At 47.5% G+C, this 10,214-nt stretch overlaps 1 pseudogene; it reads right to left on the bottom strand.

Moving 5' to 3' along the window:
- Positions 1-6,870: 6,870 nt before the first annotated feature.
- LOC117191837 lies at positions 6,871-9,368 on the bottom strand (annotated as a pseudogene).
- Positions 9,369-10,214: the final 846 nt, after the last annotated feature.

Raw genomic sequence — 10,214 nt, 5'->3', positions numbered from 1 at the left:
AACAAACGGCTGCAGTTTATGTACCATATGAACGGTTTGTATGACTTGCCACAGTTGACAAAGGAGCAGTCTGCTGATATAAAACATATGCTTAATGTTGCGACGGTTTGTCTCAATGCTTTCAAGAATCTAGATGTTCAGCATTGGATGGCTCATCATCTCACTTCCAGACTGCCAAGCACGACACTGCAAGCTTGGGAGCTCCATCTCGGTAGCTCTGCCGAACTTGCCACCTTTTCTCAGCTACAATCATTTCTCAACGACCGTCTCGTCAGCATCGCTGTGTTCGAAAACCGAGGCCACTCCACGACGCGGACACCTGTGCCGCAGCCTGTCAATCAAAGGCACCCGAAGAAGTCAGTTGGCAACGTAACATACAAGGGCAACAGTTTCCACGCCAAGACTGCGGTTGCCGAACACACTCGCTGCCCTCACTGTAGCGACAGTCACAATCTTCGGCATTGCCCGGACCTTTTGTCCAAGGACTGCTTTTCAAGGAAAGCCATCGTCGATCATGCAAAGGCATGCCTCAACTGTCTGAGCCGTTCCCATGCACTTTCAAAATGTACCAGTAAAAGGAACTGCACGCAGTGTGGTCAAAGACACCATACACTGCTGCACTTCCCAACTCCTGCTCAGGTGGCAACACAGCCGCACGCAGCCTCCCATAGCGCTCGTTCCGGTAACTCCTGGCAGTATACAACGAGCGACTCATCTGGCAGGGATAAACCTACGCAACTCTACGCTAGGACCCCACTTCCTACTCAGAGCACTGCACAGCCTCTCCCAGTTGTTCCCAACACTAGTTCCGGTGGTCATCCACAGTCTGCAGCGACCGACTCGTCTGTGAGAACACACTCTGCGCAACTAGTCTCCGCTACGGCAACGCATCACGGACCCAGCACTGTCCTTCTGGCCACTGCCCTGGTCACAATCCACAACCCCCACACTGGCCAATCAGCTGTGGTACGTGCGTTAGTGGATTCAGGCTCGGAAGGAACCCTCATTACAGAGCACACAGTGCAGGCTCTCAACCTCAAGCGGCATCCAACATGAATTGGCGTTTCCATCGTTTTGTTTTTGCTGCCGACATTCAGAAGATGTATAGATGCATTGACATGAATGCAGAGGATTCGCAATATCAACGCATTTTTTGGCATGACGAACACAACCAAGTAGCTGAGTATTATCTCAACACAGCTACGTTTGGAACCGCTTCAGCTCCTTACACAGCCATTCGCGTCATACATCAACTGGCGCAGGATGAACGAGACCGATACCCACTCGCGGAAAGGCTCCTTCGACACGAAATATACGTGGACGACGTACAAAGCGGAGCTTCCACTCGCGAAGGAGCATTAGAAATTCAAAATCAATTGATCGGAGCCTTACGATCAGCAGGAATGGAGCTTCGAAAGTGGTCTGTGAATGACGCTTCTCTGCTACAAGACATACCTCCAGACCATTTATCTCATAAGACATTATTAGAGTTTGAGTACCAAGATCCCGTTAAAACCTTAGGCCTCTATTGGCATCCACATCAAGACTATTTTGGGTTCAAGATAAATTTTGAAATCAGTCACGCACATACTAAACTTTCTTTACTTTCCACAGTCGCCCGACTGTACGACCCATTAGGTTTCATCACGCCCTGTGTCATGACCGCGAAGGCGATACTCAAGGACTCATGGATGGCCCGCATCAAACGCAACGATGGCAGCCTAGCACAACTGGACTGGGATGAACCGCTGCCAACCGAACTGCTTGATAGATGGCAGGGATTCATACAGAACTTGCCATATGTCGAGCAAATTAAAGTACCACGATGGCTGCGCTTCAACATCCACGAGCTTGCGTCATTACAGCTACATGTTTTCTGCGATGGATCATCACTGGCGTATGCAGCATGTGCATATATTCGTGCAGAGCTACCAAACGGAATGATTCAAACTCATTTGCTAGCTGCACGCAGTCGAGTCACACCCACGAAACCAATCACAATTCCACGAGTCGAACTTTCGGGTGCGCTGCTGGCAGTTAAACTGTCAACTTCGCACTGCAGGACCACCTATGGCAACCTTCTATTGGTCAGATGCTACTATCGTTTTGTTTTGGATAAATGGAGATCCCCACCGATGGCAAACCTTTATGTCAAATCGCGTTGGACAGATTTTGGAGCATAGTACATCAACTCAGTGGAGACATGTACCTACTGCGGTAAACCCAGCGGACTGCGCAACTCGTGGCTTAACACCACAAGAGTTAGCAGTACATCCATTATGGTGGTCTGGACCATCATGGCTACAGCAGCCGGAAAGCCAATGGCCGGCAAACGGAGTTCCCAGTCAGGACATCGACAGGACTATAATCGAGGAGAAACCATCAGTTTTGTTCCAAAATGCTGTGCAAGTCCCGGAGGCTCCAGAAGCCTTCATCCAAAACTCGTCCTCATACGACAGGTTAATATCAGTCATGGCATATGTTCTACGGTTTATACATAACATTCAAGCCAAAGGGGACAAACTGTCTGGAACACTGAGTGTGCAGGAGCTCGACAACGCTTTAATTCATATCGTTCGCAGCATTCAACAGGAGGTCTACGCGACAGAGATATTGAGGTTGAAGGGAAACAAGGCACTATCGGGCACACACAAGCTGTGTCAATTATCCCCATTTCTAGATGACCAACAAATTCTACGAGTCAGAGGTCGACTGCGAAATGCAATGCACCTTCCGATAAGCCAGCGACAACCAATGATCATTCCCAATCATCATCATTTTACCGATCTCGTCGTGCGTAATGCCCACCGTCTCGCACTCCACGGCGGCACCGAATTAACGCTGGCCACTATTCGACACAAATTCTGGATAGTCAACGGAAAACAAACTGTCAAACGCATTCTTCGACAATGCGTCCGATGTTTTCGTCACCGACCGAAACCAGCAGCACAATTGATGGCCGATCTTCCCCTACATAGAGTCAATCCGCCAACTCGTCCATTCATCGCCACCGGAGTGGACTATACAGGCGCGTTCGAAATTCAAGCATCCAGATTCCGTGGACACACAAACTACAAGGCGTATATCGCAGTTTTCATCTGTTTGGCTACAAAGGCAATTCATCTTGAAGCGGTCACGGGCTTAACCACCGAACACTTTCTCATGGCCCTACAACGTTTCATCGCGCGTCGGGGCTACTGTCAACACATGTATAGCGACTGCGGCACAAACTTCATTGGTGCCGACCGGGCTCTTCAAACCTGGCAAATACATTTGAAACGAGAGCTACCCACAACTGTAATACCTGCTTTAGCGGCCCGAAACGTCCAATGGCATTTTAATCCACCGCATAGTCCTAATTTCGGAGGCCTTTGGGAGGCAAATGTAAAGTCTGTCAAAACACATCTCTATCGAGCCTTTTCAGGATATAAAATGACCTACGAACAACTTGCTACCGTGCTAACACAAATTGAAGCCTGTTTAAATTCCAGGCCATTATGTCCACTAAGCGCGGAGCCGGAGGACCTAGCTGTCCTCACCCCGGCACATTTTCTTATTGGAGATTCATTATTAGCACCGCCGGATGTAACGACAAGGGATGTTCCACTCACAGTCCAATTTCTGGAAGGACAGAAAATGATCCGGCAATTTTGGAAACGTTGGAGTTGGGATTGGCTATCACATCTTCAAGCCCGTCCAAAGTGGCGACATGAAACCGACAATCTACAAGTCAGCGATCTAGTAATTGTCAAGGATGACCGACTGCCACCCAACGAGTGGAAACTGGGAAGGATAATAGAAGTTCACCCTGGAGCTGACAGTTTAGTCAGAGTCGCAACTGTTAAAACAGCATCAGGCGTATACAAACGATCGGTCTCTAAACTATGTCGGCTACCGTTGCCACAGACCTCAGAATAATCCTACCACCGTTGCTAGCTCTATTCGACCATACATGTACCATAACGAACACTTTATTTATTCACAGAGCATTCACATGTGACATCCTTTGGTTTCTAATACGTCGTTTCATGCTAGGGCGGCGTAACCTCGTTTTCGATCACCATGAAGAGTCTTCGTTTGCGTGTCGACGAAATCACAACGACAATTAGCAGTTGCAGCCGGCCGCGCTTAAACCCGTATTACCCATTACATTGTACTCTATACGCGATTAAGATTAAAGTTTAAGTTGATTGAAGTCCAAATGAATAAATCTCGTATTGTCTATATCGTGTAGTACATTATTAAACGCAAAGATTCCCCAGAGCATTTCTGCTCAACATTGAAATCTCGTATCGAGGATTTCACAACAGCATCTTTTCAGTAAAAGTGACAAGCTCATTGATTCATTAAACGAGGGGGAACGTTGTGAGTTGCTGCGGACACCGCAACTCTACGGTTATACCCGATACTAAGTCAGTATGGCTCTCCTCCGGCAGACGCCGCTAATATTAAACGACACGACAAAGAGTGCGTGCGAGAGAGACAGAAAATCAGTCTGAGCGTGACGTCGGGCACTGCGTAGCCACTGCAAATTGATTTGTTCCTATTGGCTATAAAAATAATCTGATCTGATCTAGATTCAGCAATATGATAGATATGGTCATTATCTATGATTCTGCGTTTTTAGTTTTCTCGAATGTGCAATATTGTGGATGCAACAGATTTTCGTCCTTTGTGTGGGCGGAAGGAAGTGGGGCGAAATTTTGAGATACACGTTTTATAGTAAGATCTAACAGGAGTGCGGATACCAAATTTGGTTACTCTAGCCTTAATAGTCTCTGAGATTTTTGAATATCCCCAGATTTTCGTCCTTTGCGTGGGCGGAAAGGGGTGTGGCGAAATTTTGAAACAAACTCGTCTCGGTCCGATATATTAGGAGTGTGGATACCAAATTTGGTTGCTCTAGCTTTTGTAGTCTCTGAGATCTAGGCGCTAATGTTTTTCTCTAAGCAAAGCCGCCTATGCTACGTGTGTGTTAGAGAGAGACAGGGCGAGAAAAAATTAAATTGTTTTCTTGATGATGGCTATAATAATTATACGATCTGGTTCAGATTTTGCACTTTAGAAGATATAGTCATCTTCTACGATTCTGCGTTTTTAGTTTTCTCGTATCTTTAAAATTGTGGATGCCACAGATTTTCGCTTTTTGTGGGGGCGGAAGTGGGCGGGGCAAAGTTTTGAAATAATTTTGTAGCAGTGACATATCACAGAAGTCTGGATCCAAAACATCGTTGCTCTCGCTCTTATAGTCTTTGAGCACTAGGCGCTGAAGGGGACGGACAGACGGACAGACGGACGGACGGACAGACGGACAGACAGACATGGCTCAATCGACTCGGCTATTGATGCTGATCAAGAATATATATACTTTATGGGGTCGGAAACGATTCCTTTTGGACGTTACACACATCCACTTTTACCACAAATCTAATATACCCCAATACTCATTTTCAGTATCGGGTATAAAAAAAATTGCATTTTAGTTAAAAATGTCACATGGTAAATCATTTTCTGAGGAAGAACAGGGAAGGATCAAGAGAATGAAATTAGCCGGCATAAAAACTGGTCGAATAGCTTCGCTAATGTATCGAAATCAAAATACTATTTCAAACATTTTCATAGATCCAGACGGTTACCGCGTGAATCGTCGACTTGGCCCAGTATCAACCATAATAGAATTGACAAAACGGCTCTTGGGGCAGTTTGCAACTGAAGACCTAATGAGCTGCAACAAAATCAAGGCAGAACTCGGGTTAACAATCCCCAGGCAAAGTGTGAGTCAAATTTTGAACGAAAATTTTAACCTGACATATCAAAAGAAAGTGGGCAAACTCCTCTAAACTAAATGTCATAATGATGCGCGCATGTCATTTTTGAAAAACACAAGCTCTGAGACCCCAAATTAGAAAATTTCATTTTTAGTGATGAAAAAAAAATGAGTTTACACGGTTCAGATGTCCATCATAAATCTTGGAGAGACCCGCGTCATCCACGGGCAACTTGCTACAAGCCAAACCATGGTGATGGATCGCGAATGATATGGGCTGCCTTTAGTGCTAAAGGGAGGTCTCCAATATGTTTAATATCCGGCCGGATGAATGCTCAAGCATAGATAGAATTGATAGATAGTGAACCTTTTTAATTTGCTGAGCATTTCCATGGTGATCAATAGACATTTCAGCAGGATAATGCGCCAATTCATGTTTCCCGGGCCTCAATGGACTATTTTGAGACCCACAATAAGCCGTTGATTAAGTGGGCTTCAATGAGTCCGGACTTAAATCCAATTGAGGATCTGTGGGGAATCCTTGCAGCAAAAGTCTATGCCTGTACAAGGCAGAACGATACATTGAAGCAATTAAAACAAGCGATAGTTGCAAAATGGAACAGGATAGAAATAACAACACTAAAAAACTTTGCGAACTCAATGCCCAGTAGGCTGCAAAAGCTTCAAGAGCATAAGTTTAACTCCATTAATTATTAAAAGAGTACATATTCCCATAAACTTGTTCCTTGGAAATTTTTTTCATACAAAATATTTTTTACTGTTATACCCATTTTCTATGTGAAAAATGTACAATTATTTTTTTTTGTTATTAAAAAAATTGATATTGAATTTCTTTATGCCTTTTTGTTTTGTACTTATTAACAGCTACCCAAATAAAAATATAAAATAAATCAAGAAAACACGTGTTAAAAAAAACGTCATTCAAAGCAATGCACATATAGCCATTTTACTAAGGTAGTTCTACCATGACTGTTAGCGCGTTTGTCTAGGGATTAAATGGTCGGTTGTCTTTTGGACCTTGTTTCTGATTTGTGGGTAGGGTGTAGTGTATCCTTACTGTATGATGGTTCGATAAACGGAATATCTCGAATTTCTTGGGATATTTTGGAATATATTTCAAAAAAACTAGGTACCTACAAAACAACAGCGAATGGTGCACAAATATACGTAGCTATAGAAGGTATAAAGTTCAGGGTCATTTCTGTTAAGTTCAGCTTGGTTTAATGGATCCGCGTCGTCAATGGTTTAGGGCTTGTCCACCACACGGTCGATGAACACTATCCTCAAATCGGTCTTGGCCATGTTCTGGAAGGCGCCGACCAGCTCAGTCAGATTGGAATTGGGCAGGTGCCTGTCGCAGGGGAAGCCCATGGTGCGTCTGTCCGGGTACAGCTTGTCCTTGAGGCCGCAGAAGGAGTAGGCGGTGCTGCAGGCATCGTTGGGTCTGTCGGGTGGGGGAGAAATGGAGGTCAAATTGAGGAAAAGCCCAAGCATAAGGAATCCACTCACGTATTGGGCTGCTGCACAGAGTCCTGCGAGTAGTCGGAAATCATGACGAATAGATCGAAGAGCATGCCCTGGGCATTGCCCTTGGGCAGCAGCAGATGCTGCGGCCAGCCGCAGCCGCAGAAACGGAAGCAGGCCAGCTCATCGGCGGCCTTGGGCTGGTAGGCGGCGCCAATGGGCCGGAAGGAGCGCTCGAGGGGAATGGCCACCGAGGACTCCCTGGATTGGCGACGAACGGTGTTCTCTCCAGGCATAACTGAAGATAAACTCAGGGAATAAGCATATATGGGTAGAGTATTAGGTGGTGTACACACGTTCGACGGTAAACTTGTCCATCTCGATGGTCATGAGTCGCTGATCCTCCAGTCGCAGCGGCTGGTTGCGCTCATCCACCTTGGGCAGATGAAGATGCGGCAGGTGCCCGTGCGGCGTGCCCCATTGTTGGTCACGTTGAAGGTGAGCGTTCTGTAAGTGGGTGAACGAGGCAAAGATGTTGCCGTCAGCGGCCGGGCCAAAGTCCAGGCCAGCGGCAAGATCCGCACTGGACTTCTGACAGTAGGTGAGCAGGGTGTTCGGCCTGGCATTGCCCTTGCCGATCTTCGCCTCCACGTAGGTCACGCTGACGCCGTCGAAGACCAGCTGGGCGGCATTGTAGGGATCCAGGCGAGCCTTGAACTTGTTGAAAATGGAGTCAATGAACCCGTGCCACCTGTAGAAGATCGGATCGCGCATGGCCGTGGTCACATCCCCCATCACGCCGAAATCCTCCAAGTGCCGTGCATCGGGGTCGTGGGCGTACGAGATGCTGGTGTGGCCCTGGTTGTGTAGATTGCCGTAGAACTGGCTGTTGATGGACAGCACCGGCGATGCCTCGATCATGTTGCCCAGGATATCGATGCCCCGGACATCATCCAAGGGAGTGCGAGTGCCAGAAGCCTACGAGAGGATTAAAGATTAAATTGAAGGGAATTGCAACCCTCCTGGGTGGAAGCTCACATCTTCGACAAAGCCCTGAATGATGGCAGCCAGGACACGATCGCGCCAGCGCTCCACCTCGCCAATCTCAATGCTAGCATCCTCGCGGTCCACGTCCTTGAGGAGCTGATTGAACACTCGAGCCGGATACGTGGGGTTTATCACGCTGGAGAGGATCTTGGGGAAGTAGCCCTCGGGCACCTCGATTCGCAGATTGTTCAGCGGCTGCAAGCGCTTCAGGTTGTTGCAGAACCGCTCAACATTGTAGCGGGCCAGGATCTGGTGGTGCATGTAGTAGAAGAGCTCGCCACGACGATCCTTGTTGACCACTGACCTTGGTGGGGTACACCAAGTGCCAGTGCCAGTGATGGCTGTTGACGCCGATGTTCTCGCGGAAGTACGCCAGGCGCTGTTCATCCTGGCGGTCCGAAACCGTGTAGTTGCGCGGTATGTCCACGTGGATACGCTCCTCACTGTCGCCGATCACCGCCGCCTCCTCCCGTGCTTCGCGGAAGACGGAGGGCTCCACAAAGTTGCTGGGGTTTCCCAGAAATGTTGGTGATGGGCACTTCACGAGTATCCGGGCGATGGGCAATGGCGACGGCATAAGAGTACTGGAAGAGAGCCGGATTCAGGCGATCACTGCAGAGAGAAGAGCGGTTGTCATTGATCCTCCAAGGACGGTTGTCAGCTTAGGACTTACTTCGTGTACGCTGCCAGGGCCACGAACTGCTTCAGATTGGGGGCACCCATGAACAAGGTGATAAGCTGACTGGCGATCTCCTTGTGGCGATCGTTGAACAGCGAGAACTGGTTCTTCCGGCCCAACTTCTTGGCAAAGTCCAGATTTGGCTTGTTGGCCAACTCCTGCACGGGGATCTTCAGGTCCACATCCTGGGAGAAACGATTGGACACTGCCACAGTGTCGTTGCGGTAGAGATCCGTGTAGAAGCTGTCCGGCAGCTCGAGTACCACCTTGCCCTGGTCCCGAGTGGTGAACACCGACTCCAGGGGACGCTGGAACAGCAGCTCCAAGGCTTTCAGATCCGTATTGGTCATTTTCAGCTATCACCAGAAACGTTTTAATTGGGAATGTGACTCGATGTCAGGCTATGAGCGCACTGTGCTGTCTCCACGCAGTCCCTGGCTTTATATAGTCTACTCAGAGCTCGAAACATTCGAAAATCTAACCGCAAACCGTATTCACGATATCCAAATGGTCAAACCCTAAGCAGATAGCCCTCGTTTAAGAGGTGATAAGAGAACATTACGCCTGGTTCGGGTTTTTTATTTCGAATGCAACTAATTATGGGCTCTCTTAACCGCAAAAATTATTAGATTAGGATTCTATGAGGCCGATGAATGCATTAACTTTGGGTGGGTTTGTTTGAAAAGTTCTCAAATTAAGTATTCACTTTTCAAATGGTGTCAAAATCTCACAACTGCTGAAAGCAAGAAGTCCGTACGGTCTAGAAAAGCTTCTTACTCGTACAGAAACAACATCGAAACTTTGCCTGAAACATCCCTTCCAGTCCATCCTCCGTTCGTCCTTTGCCTACAAGGCAATAAATTGTATTTTGAGTTCCCATTCCCCGGGAGTGGGAACTCAACTTCCTCCACCTCCCTTTTTGATCATAAATTCGCCTGGGGAGAGACGCAGCCAAGAACTAACAGGCCTTGGGGTAGGCCAGCCCGTGGGCTTTGATCATTAAAATATCTATATCTATACTGTAAATCAATTTTGGTCGCTCTCGGCGTCTGGTCAGGGCCCAAGGCATCTGTTCGGAGCAGAACCCAGCCGATTAGCTGCTTGCCAAATAGCACCTAAATCTTGGCCCTCAGCCGCTTATTTTGTTTTTTACTTATGTCTATGTCACTCATTTGTTTGTTAAAGCGTTGCGCTTGCTTGCCCTGCTAAACGCTCTCTGCCAGCTCGCTCTTCGCA

This window comes from Drosophila miranda (assembly GCF_003369915.1).
Source record: "Drosophila miranda strain MSH22 chromosome Y unlocalized genomic scaffold, D.miranda_PacBio2.1 Contig_Y1_pilon, whole genome shotgun sequence".
NCBI lineage: Eukaryota > Metazoa > Arthropoda > Insecta > Diptera > Drosophilidae > Drosophila > Drosophila miranda.
Note: the sequence above shows the minus strand (reverse complement) of the source record. Positions and strands in the feature narration are given on the sequence as shown.